General features: G+C 39.6%; 1 long non-coding RNA gene across 1 annotated transcript in view; it reads right to left on the bottom strand.

The window, feature by feature from the left end:
* LOC123818882 overlaps nucleotides 1-21,711 on the bottom strand; it is a 50,386-nt gene that overhangs the window by 15,848 nt on the left and 12,827 nt on the right. Inside the window, exon 4 of the long non-coding RNA XR_006785719.1 lies at nucleotides 8,898-9,012. This is a non-coding gene — a long non-coding RNA (uncharacterized LOC123818882). The remainder of the gene's footprint in view (nucleotides 1-8,897; nucleotides 9,013-21,711) is intronic.

Below are 21,711 nucleotides of genomic sequence, written 5' to 3'. Positions count from 1 at the left end.
CCTCCCCCAAGGCATATTCCCACAATTTGGAAAACTTCCTATCTCAATACTGAGAACTTTATTGTCCATAAACATGGCCGTTACCCTCTTATATAATTTATTTATTTCACTTAAATATTGGACAACGGAACTGAAGTTTTTGAGCCACCCTATAAGTAGAGAGTGCCTAGTGGACCCTGTAGCACCCTAATTCTGCTTTATGTTTCCATTTTTGGGGATGTAATATTTTTAAAGACTTCTTTTCATATTTCAGCAAGTCTTTATTGAGTGTGCTAAAAGCCAGGCATAATTTTTTATTGTCAGAATTTATTGCATATATAGTAGGGTCAATAATTTATGCATTACCAGTCATGCATAAGAGAAATGTAGTTGCTTTATTTTCTACATCTAAGTTAATTTTGTTCTCAAGCTATCATACTGCTGGGTAACAGGAGAAAACATGGATGTCGAATGACAGTATATAATTACTTTGGGGCAGTCACTTTTGCAGCAAATCCTCGGTCCTTCTGTCTTCTCCTGGATACAGAAAGGACTTTTGAGAATATGAGTTACTGAAATAGAAGGCATCTCTGGGCCATGCCCAGAGATCCCAGATATGAATGGCCTTTGGTTCTCATTAACCTTTTCAGTAATGTCCTGCAGGCCCATGGTGCTAAAGTCAGGGTCCTTAAACCCATCAGCTGTTCTCAGGCTGGTTTTAAGAGCCCACCTTAAAAGGGACTCCCCTGCCCAAACCATTGCAGACCAATATTTTTGTAAAATATGATAAAAGTTAATCACTAGAAAAATAAGGTAATGAAGAGATACACAACACAAGCCCCAGTTTTAGCAAGTACTGTTTGATTTAACAGGAACAAAAACTAGTTGTCTTAGTCAGTTTGAGCTTCTGTAAGGAAAATACCATAGACTGTGTGGCTTCCATACAACAGACGTTCATGTCTCCTGGCTCTGGAGGCTGGGAGTGCAGGACCAGGGTGCCAGCATGGCGAGGTCTGGCAAGAGCCATCTTTCAGGCTACAGACTGCCAGTTTCTCATGGTGTCTCCACATGGAGGGAGGCAGAGTGGGCGCACACTCTCTCCTGACTCTTAGAAGGGCTGAGATCCCATTTGTGAGCTCTCTACCTTCATAAATTCACCTAATCCTAACTCCTGCTTCCCGAAGGCCTTACCTCCTCACACCATCACACTGCGGGGTAAGAGTTTCCACATATGACTTCGGGGAGGACACAAACATTCAGTTCATAACACCAGTCTGTCAGATTGCTGTAAAAGTTTCTAAAGGCTTATTCCCATTTCAGAGTTTGCCCAGATCTGGACTGCAGGCCAGCACCCTCCCAGGATCACACATACTGCGAGCAGTGCAGGCCTGGAAGGTGCCACGTTGAACCAGCACTCTACGGAGGTGGTCTTCACGCTTCCCAGGCAGTGCCTGAGTCCCACAACACGACACTGGATTCTGCACAGTTTCTCTTTTACAATTTTCTAGCTGCCTTTAAACACCACACTCAGTTACACTCGCTGCCGCCACACACCCCAGGGTTTTAGCCCCAGGGGTAAGCCAGGACACCCCCCTTTGGCTGCTTTGGTCTCTCAGGTCTGTCTGTCTGACCAGCGGCCTCTCCACGGTCTCCTCTCACTTGGAATTTATACACAAAGCTCTCTGTCTTTGCTTTTGATGTATGAACAGGAGGGATTTTTTTTCTTCCCTTTGCTTTTTCTTCTTCTTCTTTGCTTACTCTCTCTCTCTCTTTTTCCTCTTTGGCGTTTTAGAAAACTATTTTCACTCTCTAAAAGGCTCAACTCCCTTGCTGGAATTTATTTAGAAAGTTGGCTGTGGGACCCAAAGCCGATCAATGCCCTCTTTGTTCCCGACGGGAGCCGCCCTCCTTCTGGAAGGACAACTGCCACGGACGAGATGGGTGGGGAACCTCGGAGGCACAAAAAATAAATACATGTGCAGGATATGAAAATATTTAATAAAACCCCTAGTGCTGACAGCTGGGTGATATAAATTGGAACAGTTATGAAACATTTTAAAATCCTTCATTGCTATTACATTCTACATGCTTACTAATTGCTTAAAATGATGGTCTGGATGGAAACATTGATAGGTTCCTTTACTATATATTCATCTCACCATAGGACAGGAAGATTGAAGATGTTGTGTATCTTTATCTACATGAAGCCAAAAGCAATACCTGGTAAAATAAAGTTAAAATCATATGATTTACTTCGTGTGCATGTGTGCATGTGTGCAAGCAATTGTGAGAGAATTAGTTGTTGACTGAGTGATCATTGTACACACTCGGAATTGTAACTTCATATACCAATTAACCTCTGCTTTATGCTCCTGAAAATCGGGTTGCTCAGAGAAAATTGGACAGCTCCTTATTAATACTCCTGTATTTCAGAATTACTTCATAAGTTTCAAAATAACCATCAGAAGAAACCAGAAAATCTAAAATAGTGTTTGTACATTTCCCTTCCTGTTATCAATTATGTATTATGACTGCATGAATAATTCTAGTCATTTTTTTCTATTTCCATAGTTATTATTAATGTATACTTGAAAGTTGCTGAAAAAATAAATTCTAGTTGTCTGAGAACTTATCTCTTTAATATGTGTAGTTGTATTCTGTTCATATTCATTTTACTATTTGAAATTTTTGCCCAGGGCAACAAATTAACTAATTATTGGAAGTGAAAGCTCACCTTCCTCAAACTTCTATTGTCACTGTCCTTGTTTTCATTGTCCCTCCATGTGTGTGCATTTTAAATTAAACTAACAATAAAAAAAGATGGAGGAAACTCAAATTTCTAAAAATTGTAAACAAAAATTGTTAGATGTATCTACAGCTTCTTTCAACAGTGCGTGGTCAAGGTCTTGGTCAAAGTCCACATAGGAAAGAGGCATCATAGCCAAACTGTGTATTTGGGGAGACTTTGATTAAGGTACTACTGTCAAGGGTATGTTCTGAATGTAGGGGAACTGCAAAAGATAGGGCAGAACCGCAGGGCAGGTCAGCAGGGGCATTGTCACCATTTTCAGGCTACAAGAAGCCAGTGGAGGAGAACTCCACGATGAAGAAAGCTTAAAGAAAGCTTAATAATTCACCATCCTCAGAAGGCTCTATCAAAAAATGAAGAAACCAAGCTAAAGAACACAGACTTGTGTTTCTGTTATGAAATCAAATAACAACATAGAGTTTATTCACCTTTCCCCCTCACTGCTTATTGTCGCCCCTCATTGACAATACTGTGAACATGGTATGACTGTGTGAAGGGAGACAGCCAACCTAAAGAGATCCCCGCAAAGAGCCTGGGGAGTAAATATCTCGTCTTTCCTCTCCTCTCTCCCTCTGATCTGCTGCTAGCATTCCCCTTGGCAAACTCGATCAGAAGTCGGAGACCAAGGAAGCCTGCTGCTGTAGATACAAGTTCTCGCCTGTGGAGAGGGGTGGGAAATGAAGAGAGAGGAAAGACACAAGACATGTAACACACTCCATTTTGTCATCTTGCGATTTACAGGTAGTTGCATGTGTGCTCTTTAAAACATTTTGTGCACCTGATGTGTGCATAAAAAGTATGAAAGAGCAGCCCTGGCTGGTGTGGCTCAGTGGATTGAGTGCAGGCTGCAAACCAAAGCATCACAGGTTCGATTCCCAGTCAGGGCACATGCCTAGGTTGCAGGCCAGGTCCCCAGTGGGGGCCATGTGAGAGGCAACCACACGTTGATTCTCTCTCTCTCTTTCTCCCTCCCTTCCCCTCTCTAAAAAAATAAATAAATAAAATCTTTTTTTAAAAAGTATGAAAGAGCTAATGAAAGGAGGTATGCAAAAGTAATGTAATTTGTCTCATTTTCCATTCATAATACCTGTGGTAACAACACTGTATATACCTTTCATTAAGTGCCAGGTACCATACATTCTCAAACTGTAGTAAGCATGTCAAGCTTTGTGGCCACCAGGCATAAAATGCCCCCTTAAATGTATGGCATTTCTCTCTTTGAGTCTTGCTTCCCACAGTAGAAACCAGAGAAAGGTTACCCTGGGGGTAAGTAAGGTTCTGTTTGCCCTGTTTTGCCCATTGCTAGGCGCCTGGGGATTTCCGCCCTGGCGGCCCGCTGTACCTGACCCACCGTCCCTGCTCTGTTCATCATGTCTGTCTCACTGCCTACCGCACTACGAGATATGTTTGCCGATAAAGAAATTGAAGCTTGGAAAAGTTAAGAACTCAAAATTTATAAGTAGCCAAAGGGCCTGCCCCTGAAATCCACTCCCCACAATAGCTTCTCTGCCTCTTCTGCTAGCGAATTCACCTGCAGCATCAACAACTTCTTTCAAATGAAAGAAGTACTGATGAAAAGAGAGGCAAACAGATAATGATTCATTGAAAGGCTTTTATAGATTTAACTGTGTCTCTGAAAAAGGGCTAAATGAATCGGATTATTTTCCTGTATAAGTAGTTTTTTAAAAATGACAGCTGGGAGTGATAGCTACCTCAAATCAAAAACACAGAGTTTGTTTCTTTTGTTTTCTCCTGTCCCCAAGCACCTTTAAATGTGAAATTTACATGTCATCTAGACCCTTTCAGCCCCTGGAGCACAACATACATGTGACACTGTCTTCATTAATTCTTCCAGAGGGGACTGGCGAAACGTTGCATAAAGTTCTGCTCTACTCACTCTGCTTTGCTTCCTGAATGCAGGCACGCTGTGCTCCACACACAAAACGTCCCTCCTTCACCTATTTTCACCACCCCAACCCCCCACCCCCCGCCGACTCAGCCCAAGAAACATGAATTTAGTGGAGATTTGCAGGCACAATAAAAAGTTATATTGGCCTGAGGGGGTATGGAGGTTGGTGGAGGGGACACAGGGAGGAAAATTGGGACAATTATAGTAGCATAAACAATAAAATATCATTTAAATTTTTAAAAAAGAAAGAAGAGAAAGAATAAACTCTGTTTTATATACTCACAACTGCACACCTACTTTTGCCTGACCCTGTGTACCATTGCTCTTAATGGCTGTATAGTATTTTGTTAAATGCATATAACATCAGTGTCTAAATTAATCTTTTTTATGTGATACTTTAGTTACTTCTACATTTCACTATGAAAAACAGTATCCTGATATTTTTTAAAAAGAGCTATATCATACATCATGAAGCTTTCTCACATCTTGTCTTCTCTTTCCCTGTCCTCTCTTCTCTTTTTTTAGCAGATTGCCTCCAAGTTCTTCAAATTATGTTTCCTTCAGGAAAAAAAGAAATAAAGTCTTTCCCTTACAACACACATAGATATTCAAACCCATTAAAATGATCACTGTCTGCTTACCCACTATGCTCAGAAGGCAATAACAAAAGTCAAAGGAACAAAGCCAAACACCACCTCTTGCAAATACAAGTAACCTTTTAAATTACTCAATAAAAATGCATTTAGTGATCACCGGGATTTTCCTCCTGACAGAAAAAAACAAGAAGAAAGGAAGAGAGTAGGAATCCTGAGGGCATGTGGGCCCAGCAGGGAGTAGCTGGGGTTGAGGGCAAGGTCCAGGCTTAGGACCCGGCTTCTCCCACATCTTCACTAAAGCTCTTCCAGAAGGAAAGTTCCCCACAGGAGAGAGAGCCATCAGTCTGAGTCTGACCTGCAGGCCTATCTCTGTCGTGTGTAGGTCTTGGTAACAAAAATTGGAGAGGTGACTGCAAGTAGTGGGGAAGAAGGGGAAAACCTATGTCAACACAAATTTTTCTTTGAAAAAAATCTATGTATTTAAAAATTTTTAATTAGAAGTCCACAGATTTCACTAGCATCCCAAAGTGCCCATTGCATGAAAATAGTCTCCACAAGGCCTCCTTTTGAATGTAAGACATCCAAATGCATATAATAGCTTTGCCATTGAACTGACAACTTAGACCAATTTTATAAGTGTGTCAGACTATAGAAATATAAAGTAATGAAACTGATTTCTCACACCACATACAAAAACCCATTTCATTATCTTGTAATCACATCTCACACTATGTGAAGCCAAAGCATAATAAACATTCATAAATCACATTACAGAGCCTCGACACCTTACAAATTCATAATATCTTTTTAACACAGCCAATGCGTGTTTTTAGATTTCTAAGTGATTTCTTAACAGTAAAACTAGGGTCTGTAGTAGTATTTGAAAGAGAAAAATCACCATTACTTCTATTCCTAGGAGTTTAACAAACTGTGGTTTTTAAATATACAATGTAGTTTGCAAAAGGATTTGAACTGGAACAACCAGTTAAAAGCAGTATTTTGGGAAAAGAGGAGAATACTCACTAACAGATTGCTAGGTTTACTTTTATTCTAGGTCCATGGTGGCTATTTGCTTCTATTTTCCTTTTTTTTAAAGGAATAAAATGTAGTAAATATTCAAAGTACTCCTCTTTTTGTTTCTTTTTTTGTTGTTGTTGTTTTGGCTTTTTCAGAAAGGACGAATTCCTCAAGTGCTCATGTGTTCACTGTCTGTTTTGCGAAGTCTTAGTTATCATGAGTTTGAGTATTTTGTTGAGGTTTCAAAATGGGCAATGAACCAAGAGGCCATGATATCCCACTTAGGTGATCTTAATTAAAAGGAAAAAAATCCCAATGCTTAACAATTTCCTTCAGAATTTAGATAATCCCTGCTTTTAAAGGGGAACTGGTAAAGGTAAAAATAATTGTTGAGTAGGGGGTTAGGAAGGGTAATATTTTACAGCTTTTACACACCAGATATCCTGCCCCTGAACTGCGCAGTCTGCCACTCTAAGAAGGTTTGTGTCGAGGGCGTGAAGGAATGCAGGCCAGGGCTCTGGACCCCTCAGACCTGCCTTTGTGTGCAGAGGCCGTGCAGCCGCCCAGTGCGAGTTTCCTCAGGGCAATCCCAGAAAAACTCGCTCACAGCAAGAGACCCAAATCTTGGGTGCCAAAACAGAACTCAGTGACTCTCCTTAACCTGAGGGGAACCTGGCCTTTCAGGATATAGGCGCTGGAGACCAAGAAGGTGGAGGGGAAATGAACCCCTTTCAGGGTTGCTTCAGAATGCTCTGGAGCTAGTGCATTAAACGTGAAGTGGCAGGAAAACAAACCGAACCCAACATTTCGGAGCTTTGGGCATTGATAGTCTGTGGCACTAAGGTAGTCAAGATGAGGCAAAATCCCACCTTGTGATAAAGCAACACTAAAGGAACTTCAGATGTGGCCTAGCCAGATAGGAAATGGTAAATCAGCCACCTGTATGTATGCCACAGATGCCAAGCTCTCTGACTCTCTTTGCTAATTCAAAAACAGAATATACTGCTTGTCACAAGCTTCACATAAAATCCTTTGAAAAGGATTTCATTAGAGAGTTCACAATATAATGAAGCAGACATTTATTGCTAAAATGATTGCTGACCTGGCTCTTTAGTTATTTTGGTTCACATTAAAATACTCCTAGCTTCAGGCTTCAAAAGCATATTGAGTGTAAAGTAATGTGCAGGAGTGCCCTGTGCTTCCAGAGGTCACACGTAGAGTAACCCCAGGCCCCAAGAACACATCTGAGATGCCAAACATAAATGGGAAAAAGAGTCTTTGAACAGAGAGGAAAACAGTTGTCATAAAACTCATGCACTTTCTTCTCGAGGAAGGAAAGAACTGATAAGGTCATTGGAATATTGAAACCCAGATCTCCCATTTATAAATGTCAAGAGCCTATCAGTAAAATTTACCAGTAAGACACAAATAATATCTACCATGTAAGACCTCGATAAAGATTTAATAAGATAACACATATAAACATCTACTTGAAACATAAAGGACACTTAGTAAGTGGTAACTACTATTTTGAAGACTAGGGACCTCTCTGCTCCCTTCTTCAGATGGTAGATTAGAAGCCAAAGGAATATTCACACACATAAAAAGCAACAGCTAAAATAAATTAAGTAGCCAGAAAAGCAACAGAGTCATAGTATTCTGAACCCAGTCCCACTCCTAGTAAAAAGCCTGTAGTCATCACTAGCCCTGAAGGTACCACTGCATTCGAGCACAGAATTATGTTCATAATGATGACAGCCAAACATCAAAGAAAGATTAGGAGGATTAACTTGAATATAAGTTGTACAAGAAGGCAAGAGAAATAGGCGATATATTCTTGAATGATTTCTATATAAGTATATTTAACTAAAAAATTATTGCTGCTTCAAGGGATAAATTCCAAATTTAAATTACTCTATGATATGCTACACTGTTGTCATGGGGATAGGCAAAAGAAGCACTTGTATACATTGTTTGTAGTGTATGCATAGGTATAACTCCTGTGGAAGGTAGTTTGACAGTATCTGTGAAGTTACTAATGCACATACTTTTGACTCAAAACTATACTTCAGGAATGCATGCACAAACATACTCTCAGGCATGTGGGTTTATGAATATGTCAAGGCTACTCTTTGCAACAATCTTTGCAATAGCAAAATATTGAAAATAATAATGTTAATCAATAGCGTACCAGTTAAATAACTTATGGTTCATCTATTGAATGGAATACTTTGTACACATGAAGCAAAAAAGATGTGAAACTCCTCAAGGACTAGTCAGAGTAATTTCTGATGTAACTTGTTAAGAGAAAGTGTAAATATTATATATAATATACATTAGTGGGTGGAGAAAATACACAGGCATATGTGGCTTATGTACAAATAAAATATCCCTGGCAGGATACACTGAAAATTAGCCACATTGGTTGTACTGGGTGGTTGAAGAACTGCAGTGGAATAGAGATCTTTACTCTTGCACTTCTTGAATTTTGAGCAATGTGTATGTATTACCCGTTGCAAAACAAAAACAGTCTTTCATTCCTATAGCTTGTGGTGTGAGCAAGGCCTACAAAAGGAGGGTGTCTTACCACGGAGGCTTTTGGAAGGGGGATGCTGTGTAGGGCAGGTCCACACACAAGGTCAGACGTGTAGAATAAGGGAGGCGCAGGTTTGCCGTTGCCATCAACAGGAAGAATGAGGCACCTAGAAGCATGTAGGACATGCATCAGATATGGATGCTATTTAGGAAGGGAAGCTATTGATCTTTTTATCGTCCCGTTGTTCGTTCATCTTACAAAACTTGATGAAAAATTGGTTCTTTGATTTTCTTTTCTATGAGCCTACCATTTTCTACAATTCCTTTATTCCATGAAAATAAATTACGGAGGAGGCTTAGCAAATATCCTTTCTAACATGTGTTGAGTAAGACAATTGTCCAACAAAAGAAATCCACTAGAAAAAGGGTCCTGCAATCAAACAGGTTTCACAAGCCCTGAGTATCATGCTCCGTGCTGGCGTATTCATGATGCACCAATGTATTTCCAGTTATTTACGTAAAAAAGTCACTTTTTGCTTTTAAGCTTAATACCTATTAATAGTTCATGGAAAAATACTATTCAAAAATACTGGTTTAGAGGAACAGGCCTTTGTTAAATTTCCCAGATTTTACCATCAGGTTTTCACAGGCATAACAATTGAGCAGCAGTTTCATAGATACATATTTTTAAAACAAGCAATAGCATGTTTCAATTATATTTACAACTTAGTAAAGATTGTGAGACTTAGAAGTTCTGGTTATTAAAATTGATTAGCAACTTCATGGTATTTTTAGGACAGTATTGTTACATTAAAAGAATATAATTCTAATGTAAATTTTCTGTTGGTTGATATAATTTTTATCTATTTTGTTTACAACTATGTCCTCAACTCCTAGAACAGTGCCTGGCATACAGTAGGTTGTTAATAAGTATTTGTTAGGTGAATAAATCACAGCATGAATAGACTACACTAATAAAGTTAGTAATACACAAATTATCTAAGAGCTAAGTACACAAAACATCAAAACTATTCACAGAATTTATGCTACCTCAAAGGGAGAGTGTTGCAAACATTATGTTTGTTACATAGACTTTTTTAAAGGAATAACTCATTTAGTAAGGTCTAGACATTAGAAAGGCACATGTATTGCATTTAGTGAGCACATGTTAAGTAACTGTATTTTCTTCCGGCGGCACCCCAATCTGCAGCAACGCTTAGCACCTTGGGACTGACCCAGCTAGAGTTTGTCAGTCATCTAAAACCATGAAACGTGTCAGAGTTGAGATCACATCAAAGTCAGACAGTGCCCAAGCAGCTTAGCATATCACTGTCAAATGCCAGTATGAGGGTTTGCTGAATCATCCTGGCACCCTTCAGGGCACAGGAAAATATTATACAATCTCTCTGGCCCGCAGTCATCCCCAGAGCAAATCAAACTTGGGTGAATTAAGTTATATGGCTATTTTAGTCATGAAATATTTACTTACTGTCTACTGGTTTCCCAATGGAATGCTGGGTATTACATCAGTCCATATAAGCTCTCTAATAACAACAACAGAATTTCATGAGTGGTTACTACATACTGAGAGTTGTGCAAGAACTTTACATGGTATCTCATTCCACTGCACAGCAAACTCTGAGAACCCTACCTCCTCTTGGTATCATATTTTACAAATGAGGCACCAGGCACACAGAAGTTGTGTAGCTTGACCATGGCCACACAGCTAGTAAAGGATGGCTGATGTGGAACCCAAGGTGACTAACTGTTAAGGGTACAATCTTAATCTCTGAGCAATAATGGAGTCTGCCCTCCTTAAAAGTAAGCCTATGCATCAACAGTTTTACATGAGGAGAGCTAAAATTTATTAAGCATCTTTTGTGCATAGGTCCAATGTTTTATATTTCTTATGTGATATCTCATTCAATAGAGCTACACAGTGAAGCGGCAGAGGACAGGAATTAGCACTAGATCAGTCGACCTTAATTAACTCTTGGGTTCAAATCCCACCTCTGCTACTTACTAGATATTTCCTTGAGCAACTTATTTCGCTTCTCTGTGCTGCAGTTCCCTCACCTGTTAAAGGGGAAAGTACATAGCTTATAGAATCAGTTGATATTAAATGAGTTGATAAATAAACAAAACACCATGTCTGGCCCGTAGTAAGCACTACATGTCGTAACTATTCTTTTAAAATTTAGGTGAAAATTTAGGTGAAACATAGTTTAAATAAACAACTAAAAAATACTTTTTAAAAAAAAATCATGGAGGTAAATAGGATTGGAGGAAAGCAAAAATTAACTGCTTTGCCTACTCCACCCCATAAGGCGTGATACAGCCAGTGTCCTCACCTCTCAGCATTGCCTAGATGGGATATTTCTGAGCCTCAGGATGCTTCTGATCTCCAATTCACCACCCTTCGGAGAATTTCTAGCCTCTTTGCCTCAAGCTGTCTCAGAACCTAGGGCTACTGCTTGGTCTTCTGGGGACAACTTTGGCCCAGGACCCACCTATCCATTCTATTATTTCCGAAAACAGGGCTTTGGTTAGGTTCATAGCCTCACATAAACACTGGGGGGACAGGAATGTTGGCTAAGTAAGAAGAATTGAGCTTACGAAGTTTTAAGTGAAATATATTACAATTGCCACAGATTAAAATGGGCATATGCCAACAAAAGAAGCTGTTATCAATCTTAAAGCATTGCAGTTTCCTATATATATACCCTAAAAAAAAACTTTTTGAAAAGGTGATCATTAAGATTGTGTTTCTGAGTTATGTGTTCTCTTCTTTTTCTGGAAGAGTCTGATGATTGCTAAATGATGGCAGATTTCAAGGATAAAATATCCAAACCTCACTACTTTAAAGTACTTCATGAGTCTTAGTTAAGTAACAATTTTAGCTCATCACTGTTCTGGCTCCAGAACTCCAGATGACCCGCAGCGAAGTTCCAAGGTCTTACAAGGCAGAGTCATTAGTCTGGCCGGGGTTAGCACCGTCCCAGCTGAAAGTTCCAAGGCTGTTATTTGACCCTTGCTGCCTCCTCCCACCCTTCTGTGCAACGGCCCAGGCCCTAAACGAAGCCTGTCAACGCACAATGCATGACAACCTGCCCGTGAAGTGAAGACTACACCCCGAGCTGTTGTTGATCAATTCAGAAATAAATATCGCTGACTGACTGAAATGTTGGCGGGTTTGCTCATTTCTGTATATGCCAGCCTCACCCTGCCTTGACCTCTTTTGTTGTTGCGGGGGTGGGTGGCTCTGTACTTTCAAAAGTTTATTGCCGTAATTTCTGGGATGATTTAAAAGCATACGGTGGTGAGAAAGACCTCTGTAAAAAATGTCTTAGTATAATATTGATGGAACAGGAACAAACACTAATTTTGTTACAGTGTGTTATATTTTATAGCTAGGTATGTATTTTATAACAATTTAATGTACTTTTGGACAAAATTTAACATAATTTAATATCATTTATAACAAAACATATTTTTTATAGTTTGTTTCTCAACATGGCTTAAAGAAAATATTGGCCCACATATGGACTTTATTGGGAAGCCTGACTCCATCTCACCTGACCTGGACTAGAGCATAAAGGTAAACCCACAGGGTAGACACGCTCCCAGTAAGTAGGCCACATATATCTACATCACTCGTGGGTGATTAAAGAGGCAATTAATACATGCTTTTTGGTGGTAAAGTGCTTGTATCAAATCATTCTGTAAAATTAGTGCCAACTTTGTACTTCAATAGTAAAATATTCAATCTTCAATCCTTTTAGCAAAGTAACAAATTACACTGTTAGACGAACAGTACATTTTTTTTACATTAAAGACTGATTGCAAAGTTACATATTATTTTAAAACAGAACAAATAAAAAATATTTTTATTTCTGCATAGGCCTACAACGGGGCAATAGAATTCTACTGGTTATTGTGCTACCGAGCACCAGGCGTCTTGGCCCCTGTGAACTGCGCGCTCTGTGGATGCAACCCTGAGCCTGCTGAGGGTCGCACCAAGTGTGCGTGCAGAATTATCAAGTCCCAGTACTTACGCCTTATCTCCGCCTGCTTTTGAACATTTTATAATGGAGAAAGTATTTGCTGGAAGTAATGCTCATCAAAATATTACTTGTCAGAATGTTCTTTACACACTTTTTTTTTCTCAGAGAATATTACTGTGTTCCATAAATAACAGTGTTAAATATTGCAGCATCCCTGGGAGGTAGTCAAGTGGGAATATTATACTTTTTTTTTTTGTATATAGTGTGGGAAAACTACAGCCTCTCCTGGTTTACCTTATTGAGCTAGCCATACTCATTTCTGGGCTTTCATAGGAGTTTGTCATCCCTATAGGTTTGTGAGCTCTAAGCTGACTGAGACTATATTTTAATTATCTTTTGAAATAATATTTGTTAAAGATTTTCTTGGCAGAAAGCTTAGAAAGTACAACAGAAAGAATAAAAAGTTTTCAGCAATTCCACTAAAAATTTTTGGTATCTAAAAGCCTTATTATGCTTATATTTAGCGTGTTCCAGACATTATTGCACATATGAGTCACCTGTAGATCATGTTCAATGTAGGTTCTGATTCGACAGGTCTAAGGCGGGGCCTGGGAATCTGTATTTCTATCAAGCTCCCAGGTGACACTGAGGCTGACGGTCCATGCATCACAACTTAAATATCATGCCCTATGTTAATATCTGCTGCTTTTATTATATTACAATGCAGTATAAATGCTTGTAAAATCTTTTCCAAATATATTTTTGTGAGAGGTTTTTCTTTATTTATTTAAAATTATCCTGAAATGGGGAATATAGGCATTGGTGGTTATGATAAACAGAAGAAAATTGTTTTCTGATGCAGGGAAGAACACGTAAGTTTCTTCTGAGCAATGTCCAAAGAAAACTTGCGAGGAGTAACATGGCTGGGGAAGATGGAAACGTTTGGAAAAGAAACATGTCGGTGGCAGAGATTTGAGGGCAACATTGAAGACAAAAAGGCCCAGAATGTAGGGTCTGGATAGATGCAGGTCTGTGACGAGTCAGGAAGACTTGGGGATGGAGAAAAGGTACAACGCTTGCCAGAAGGCTGAGCTTTTTTGCCACTGTGCTCTCTCAATGAAATGTTATCTCCTAGAGCAAATCACTCGAGGCATTTGATATGCCGGCTTTCACACTGGGTGCACTCAATATTTATCAAAGGGTCATGGTGCTTTAAAAGGATTTTTTGATACTTGCTTTTCTTCTACTTTGTGTATAGATTATTTGATTTAGTGCAATTCATTTTATCACAGTAAGGAAAGTGGTGTTAGTATAAGTTGTCACCCAAACATAGAAATAATTACTATCAAGCACTAAAAGTTTATATAGTTTTTCTGATAAGATTATTCTTGAACTAATATGATTTGCCTTTGAATGAATGAAAGAAACATACTGCTTATAAGCCCATTGAACCACTTAGGTTGCTGTATGTATATGCCTGTATTATGATTGGACAAAGAAGGACTATAATATCCATTGGAATTGTGTAGATATTTTAGCTACCAGTGTAAGAACTAGAGATAAGCAAATTCACTCTCTCTTATATTTAATAAGATCCATTGAGTACCCACTCTGTAATTGATAAGGTGCTAGGGAAACAGAGAGAGAACAATATGGTCTTCATCTCCACAGTCTAGCAGGGGAAGAGCTTCAGAAATAAATGAAAGCAACAATGTGATAGCTGTGATCATATTATGGGTGAGTAAGAGGGGGACTGAGCACTCCCACTTGGGAGGAATCGAGGGTAATTCAAGAAGGCACAGTAGCTGAGAAGTGGAATGGGGACGACTACTGTGATTCTGCTGTGTGTTAGGCGTTGTGCTAACAATGGCAGGAAATGAGGTATAATTTGTGAGTTTAATATTTATTCAACAATATTTACAGAGTACATTATTTTGTGTAATGTAATAAGTTATGTAATGTCTATTTTCAAAAAGTTTATAGTCCAGCTTATGGGATGACGTATGCATGAGTGTGTGTGTGTGTGTGTGTGTGTGTGTTAACACAAGGTATTTAAGTGCTAAGTGAACGTAGTACAGATAAGTGGTCAACAGGGGAGAGAGCAGCATGAGCTCAGCTGATCCAGGAGGGTTGCAGGGTGGTAGCAGAACCTGAGTCGGACCTAGGTCAGTGGAAAGATGGCTATTTTCACTGGAGAGAGTGACAAGGCAAATGCATGGGCATGGGATTATATCACAGGATATTTCAAGTGCAAGAAACAGAAAACCTAAGACAAATTGGCTTAAGCAATGAAGGAAATTTGTCACTCAGAGAACTGAAAAGCGTGCGGGCAGGGTAGGCTTTAATGTACTCCATCCAAAGTCTTTGGCTCATTTCCTGGTGGCTCCCTCAGCTCTGCCCTCCTCTGCATCCTACTCCGTTCAGGCTGGTTCTTCTCAGAGTAGCAGAAATGGCTGCAGTATGTCAGGAGGCAAGAATTAAGGGTCACAGCCTTCCAGGAGTAATTTCTGAGAGTCATTCTCACTGGACTGGCTCAGGCTATTTGCCGCTTCTGAACTTGTCCTTGTTCAGAGCATGGAAGGTTCTGACTGGATTGACACTGGCAGAGTCAGCTTCCTAGGAAACACAAGCGTTTTCTAAGCAGAAATACGAGGACTGTTGGGAGGCAGGGAATGGAGAGCAGATAGGCGGTCAGTGAGGGGCAGCTCCAGCTTGTGCAGAGGATGCTTTCCTGCCCCCAGGATGCATTGTCACCCTTCTTGGTGCCATCAGTGCTAAGTGCCACGTTCATATGAGTTGTGAACACTTGACTTGACCGTTTGTGTTGTGTCTGGCTCCTCGGGCAGAGTCTGAACTTTTCAAGGGAAGGGAAGCATGTCTTACTCGGTTTCCTCTCTCCAGCTCCAGCACAGAAGGGATGTAGCTGACACTCAATAAATCGCTGCTATTCAGTACGTCAGTGTACAAAAGAACTTTAGTATGGCTGTGGTAGGCTCCAAAAGAATGAGATCCTGCAGTTAAGAGCCCATTGTACACTTGAGGCCTGAGCTGAAAATGGTTTGATTGAGGGCAGCATTTTCCAAAGTGTGTTCCAAGAAATGCTTGTCTCACATGGTGTTCTTGGAAAAGGGAGTTAGTGCTCAAAACAGTTAAGGAATTGCTGGGTTTAGTCCCCCACACATGCTTCTAAAATTTGTCATATGTATTAAGCTCTTATACACATATTACTTTACATGGAAAAAATTGTTTAATATACTTAACCAAACAGTTCTCAAAATTATCTGACGTGCCTGTTCCTCATGCTTCTCCACGTAATATCTATTACTATTTTCTGGAAGGAATGTCTTGATTTCTATAAGGAAATTTATCACTTGTGTCAGTATGAGATTCCAGGAACAGTTCTCCCTGCACCTTGCTAACAGCAAAACTAAGATTGTTCTTGCTTCTCTCACGCACTGTCCAAAGCAGGTAGAGGGGATTCCTGATTTCCATTGGGAATGGTAAGGACATGGAGGGGCTTCTGGTCCCAGGCATTCCTCCCACTGAACTCCCTTCCACTAAAGGTAACTGAAAGGTTCATAGCCCCAGCCCCGCCCTCACAGAAGTAACAGAAAGCGAAGTAAATTCTGCTACTTCCTCAGGATCACTGTAGCCCAGGGCAGACCATTAGATATGTGGTGTTAGTGAGACTTCTTGAACTGATTTAAACCTGTGTAACAATGCCGCAACCCTCCTGTCTTTTAATTCTCTGCAATTGTAGACAGAGAAAAAAAATTACTCCCAGACAAAAGTGACTCTAGCTTTATGTGTATAACTCTAAAATAGATTCCTTATTACGAATGCCTAAAGTAATAACTAATACAGAAAAGGCAATTTTCAATTTGCATTTTTGCTGCTTTCTAAGGCAATGAATTGAGATAATTTTTATTGTGGAAAATTGTCAAACATAGATAGATTCAGGAAGGATTGTGTAAGAAAACATCTTTGTACTCATCAGTCAGCTATCCATCTCTAATAAAATATACAAGGTCTGTCCAGAAAAAGCCCAGCCACTGTTAATATAACAAGAACAGTTTGCATGACATCAATGTAACCTGGCAGCCAAGGATTGTGGACTGGAATGCGTATGTGTGAACAATGATGACTTCACTGTACTAGTCAGTAGAGGCAGTAAACACTGATGAGTAAGCATGTGTACTGAGTGGCCATTGCATTCCAAGTGACTGAGTGAGTAGAATGACAAATCTGCATCAAATTTTGCATTAAGATGACTGAGTGAGTAGAACAATGAATCTGCATTAAATTTTGCATTAAGCTTGAACATTCCTCTGAAACTGTTCAGGTGATTCAGAAGGTTGCAGCTATGGGCAACTGGTGATTGGCAGCTTCATATCAACAGTGCCCCCACTCATGCATCACATCTCATGCAGAGTGTTTTGGGAAACATCAAATCACCCAGGTGACTCAGCCCTACTATAGCCCAGATTTGGCACCATTTGACTTCTGGTTTTCCCAAAACTAAAATCACCTTTGAAACTTAAGAGATTTCAGACCATCGATAAGATTCAGGAAAACACAACAGGGTGGCTGATGGCAATTGGGAGAACTCTGGGAGGTCCCAAGGGGCCTACTTTGGGGGGGACTGAGACATCATTGTCCTATGTACAATGTTTCTTGTATCTTCTTCAAAAATTGTCTCTATTTTTCATATTATATGGCTGGATACCTTTTGGATAGTCCTCACACATATGTGCCCAAGTACCTACAGTTCAAATGGAATATATATATAGACATTATGACACCTAACAGAATTAACAATAATTTCTTAATCACCTAATATAGTTCTTATTCATAGTTCCAAACTTATTTCAAAGATGCATTTACACAGTGTGTGTAGTCAAGAAAAATCAAGATGCAAAAAGATGCTCATATATGTGGTTGTTATCTCTTATGTGTCATTCTCAATGTTCAGTCCTTTGTCCTTTTCCACTTTTGTCACTAATTATTTTCCACATTTTTTCTTTTAGGCTAGATGTCCCTTCAAGGTATTTTTCAGGACTCACTGTTCTAATATAACCAAAAGACATGAAAAAAATCAAATAGGTAGACCATTTTTAAATTTTGGGTAGAGTACACACAAAGTCAAATGGAGCTTCCAGTTTATCCTGCATGTTCTGCATGCCACTTATTTATCTTCTGCTATTTCTTTGTAGAAAAAAAATGCAATAAGCTAAGGAAGCTTGGTTTCTGAGTAATATTTAATTATAGTTTCTAATTTTATATTTATAGTTTATTATTCCTATAGGTGGGACAGGACTCCACCAAAAATCAACTGATTCCTGAACATAACAGTGATCATCTGACCATTAAATGAGTCAAAACTTGGTGTTTTCAAAAGGTTTGCCTATATCCAGCTAGATGCCTTAATTTATTTTATATTGTTCACATCACATTACCCACATATGTTTCATTTTTCATATGCCAGGACTGGGAAAAAATGTACACAACAAAATCTAAGGATGATTTTCAGAAGCAGGATCTGGCCCCCTTAAGAGTCTTGCTAGTTAGCCCTCTCTGTTTCAGGAAAGCTACATGGTAAATGCACCACTTCATTAGCAAAGACAGTAACTTCTGAGCCTTTATTTAGAAGAGATGAGGAAAAAAGGTAAATTGTGAAGACAATTAGTAACACAATCTTTTAATTACAGGTATTTCAATTGATTAACTATCAGATGAAGCATTTCCCTACATTCAGCAAGCCAGTCCAATCTGTCTGTAGCCATATTCTATGTAATTTGTTAAGGCTTTTGGTCTAATCAAGGACACCAACCACTGACTATTAGTTTAGGTTTGGTTTTTAGGTTGAAATTATTTTACGTAGAAAAATCTATACATTGCATGATAACCCCACAACCCAGTTAATCAAAACTCTTCTAATAGCCAAGGGGTGGTCCAGAAAGTCTCAAATAGGCACACAAATGATTTGTAAAGATATCTCTATCATCTTCTTCTTGATTTGTCACAACTGTGGTACTTCTTTATGCTCTGACCTTTAATAGAATAGTTTCCCTATAAGCCATTTCTTTCTAACATCAGTAAGAAACTTTCTCTTCCTTTTAAGTACAAGTTAATTACATAATCATGCACCATTCCCAGACACTGATTGGGGGTCTGTTTGGAGAAGAGAGATTATATACCTGCAATCTCGTTGCTTAGAACATCTTAAAGCAATTTTGAGTTAAAAACTAGGCATTCACTGAAACAAGAAAGAGGGATAAAGCTGTCAGTTTTCTAGCCACATGGTATATGCTGTTCTCCAGTGCTGATCTTAATAAAGAACCTGTGTTTCATAAACCATTGAAAAACTAGAATTTAACTGGCTGGCAGAAGAACCATGGCATCAATATGTCTTTAAATGGAGGTCAGGGAGAAGTTAAATTACTGACCGAATGGGTAAAAATCTTCCCCTTGACATATAGCCTAATTTTTTCAGTACATCTCCAGGCAAGATTGTGTGGCTACATCCATTTAAATCATTTTATTTCTACATTTTGCCTCATACTAAAGGGAGGATGGGTAAGAAATGGCATTGGTGCTCAGAAAGGGCAGTTATATATAGGTAAGAGCACCTTCCTTAACACCTGCTTTCAGAGAAGAAACCATCTCTCCTGCAGGACAGATAAAACCAATCATGTTGAATGTATATGTGAGCCATCTCAGGTTTTACTCATCTCTACTAGTAGGCATACATCTCAGCGTCTGCAACTGCACTGGCTTCTGTCCAAATGGGCTCTCACTATATGAGGCTTTCTTGCCTTTCTCTTTTTCATTACCAATGGGTTGTGGGTCATGAAATCTAAAGCCTTTGGCAGGAGGGACCTGAGTGGTAGGCTGATGGATTTGGCAGGAAGCCTAGGTTTGGGCAGTGCCCAAAAGAAGGAAGGCTCGAAGGGCTACGGAAGTTTATAGTGCATGGAACATGGTAGGCACATATTGACACAGTAAGTGCTTATTGACCGCCAACTGACTGTGTATAGTAACTATAATCTCACCTTCTAATGATAAGGCAGAGGCTGTATTTTTAAAAGGCAAAAAGAAACTGGATACCTAAAGAGTAGCAGATTACAAAATTTTAGTAAGCCCAGGGGTGGCACAAAAATGTGATATCAGTACTCCCACTAGGTTACTAGGAAGCAAGGTATTGCGAGAAAAAAATTAGAACTGGAGAGGGCCAAATGGAAAAACTCTCACAGACAAAAGGGCTGCCCCCCGGGCTCCGTTTCAGCCTGTGGTTGGAGTTGTATACAGAGACAGGAAAATTGTGTCTTCGAGAACTAAGGAGATGAGACAACAAAAACAAGTTTCTATTAATAAATGAGCAATTTCGCAGGTAGATTACCTTTTCTTCTGTGACATCCTCATTCAATTTTCTGAAATTTAATATCGACTTGAATGCTCTATTCTTGGAGTACCACAAAGAAGCACAAAGAAAGCATCTGGTCTTTCTAAGGTGGAGACGGAGTCAAAACAATCAAAGCATGTCACCTCTTTTTGATATGCAACGGCAGACACTTCTTAGTGGCCTGCTTATATGTGCTCAGCCCTTTTTTCTCTTGAGAGAGCCCTGGTTTATTGCTGTTGTTCTCTGGCTTGCAATGTGCATAATGAAAAAACTATTTTCCCCAGCCATAGTAGCACCAGGGGACAATGTGATGAAGCAACAGCCCATTGGATAGAGCTTTGGGGAGAACACTCAACGGGACACAATCAGACAGTGCACACCCTTTGGTCCTTCCCTTTGTCCTTCATGGAATATGTGCCCAACACTTGCTGTTGGCTGTGAGGTGGAAGCCAAACTGTCTTGGTCCTTTCGGGCTGCTGTAACAAAATGCCATAGATGGGGTGGCACGTGAATAGCAGAAATTTATCGCTCACAGTTCTGAGGTCTACAAGTCCAAGATCAGAGCGCCAACATGATCAGATTCTCCTGAGAGCCCTCTTCCAGGTTGCAGCCTGCGAACTTGCTGTATCCTCACATGTTAGAAGTGGCGAGGGAGCTCTCTGTAGCACTAATGCCATCCATGAGTGCCTGTGCTTGTGACTTAATCGCTTCCCAAAGGCCCCACCTCCTACACTATTACATTGGGCATTAGGATTCAACCTATGAATTTAGGAGACACTGACATTCAGCCTACAGCACATACATTAAGAAAAATGGCAGAGCAAAAGCTGGAGGGAGCTAGAACTGTGGTAGCATTGTAGATTCCCATACCAGTCCTCGACCACCTGACTCTAAATTTTTTATGCTAAAAATAAAAGCCTTAATGTATTTAAATCTAAGTTTTAGAAGTTTCTGTCACTTGAAGTCAAACATAACCCTCAAGTGTATTTCATTCATTCATATAATGTATTGCATACATTAGCTCATTAACATTTGATAATAGAAAATTCTCTGGGGTAGGAATTATTATTACAAAACCAAAGTGAATTACCTGTCATCAAATCTTTCTATGTCTTGAATTTTCCTCCCCCTTTTAAATAGCAAATTCCATTTTCCCCAAGTCTTTCTAGCCTCTCTTTTTTTCTTAACCTGCACCTCCGAGGTCCTTAGATCAGACTTTCCTCACCTGAAGTATTTGCAAAAGCCTCCTCATTACTCGCTCTACTCCCACTCTCATTCATTTATGCATGCATGCAGCAACTCTCTCCAATGTCAAGTACAACAATGGATGCTGGAGAAAGAGTAATGTCAATAGATGTGGTTCATGTCACTAAACACATTGGATTATTTCTTCTTACTGTCCTCAGTGATCCTCCAAAAGTGCACATATGGGCACACGGTTTCCTATGTCAGATCCTAAG

This window comes from Phyllostomus hastatus, unplaced genomic scaffold (assembly GCF_019186645.2).
Source record: "Phyllostomus hastatus isolate PE091 unplaced genomic scaffold, TTU_PhHast_1.1 phas_contig_29, whole genome shotgun sequence".
Taxonomy (NCBI): domain Eukaryota; kingdom Metazoa; phylum Chordata; class Mammalia; order Chiroptera; family Phyllostomidae; genus Phyllostomus; species Phyllostomus hastatus.
Note: the sequence above shows the minus strand (reverse complement) of the source record. Positions and strands in the feature narration are given on the sequence as shown.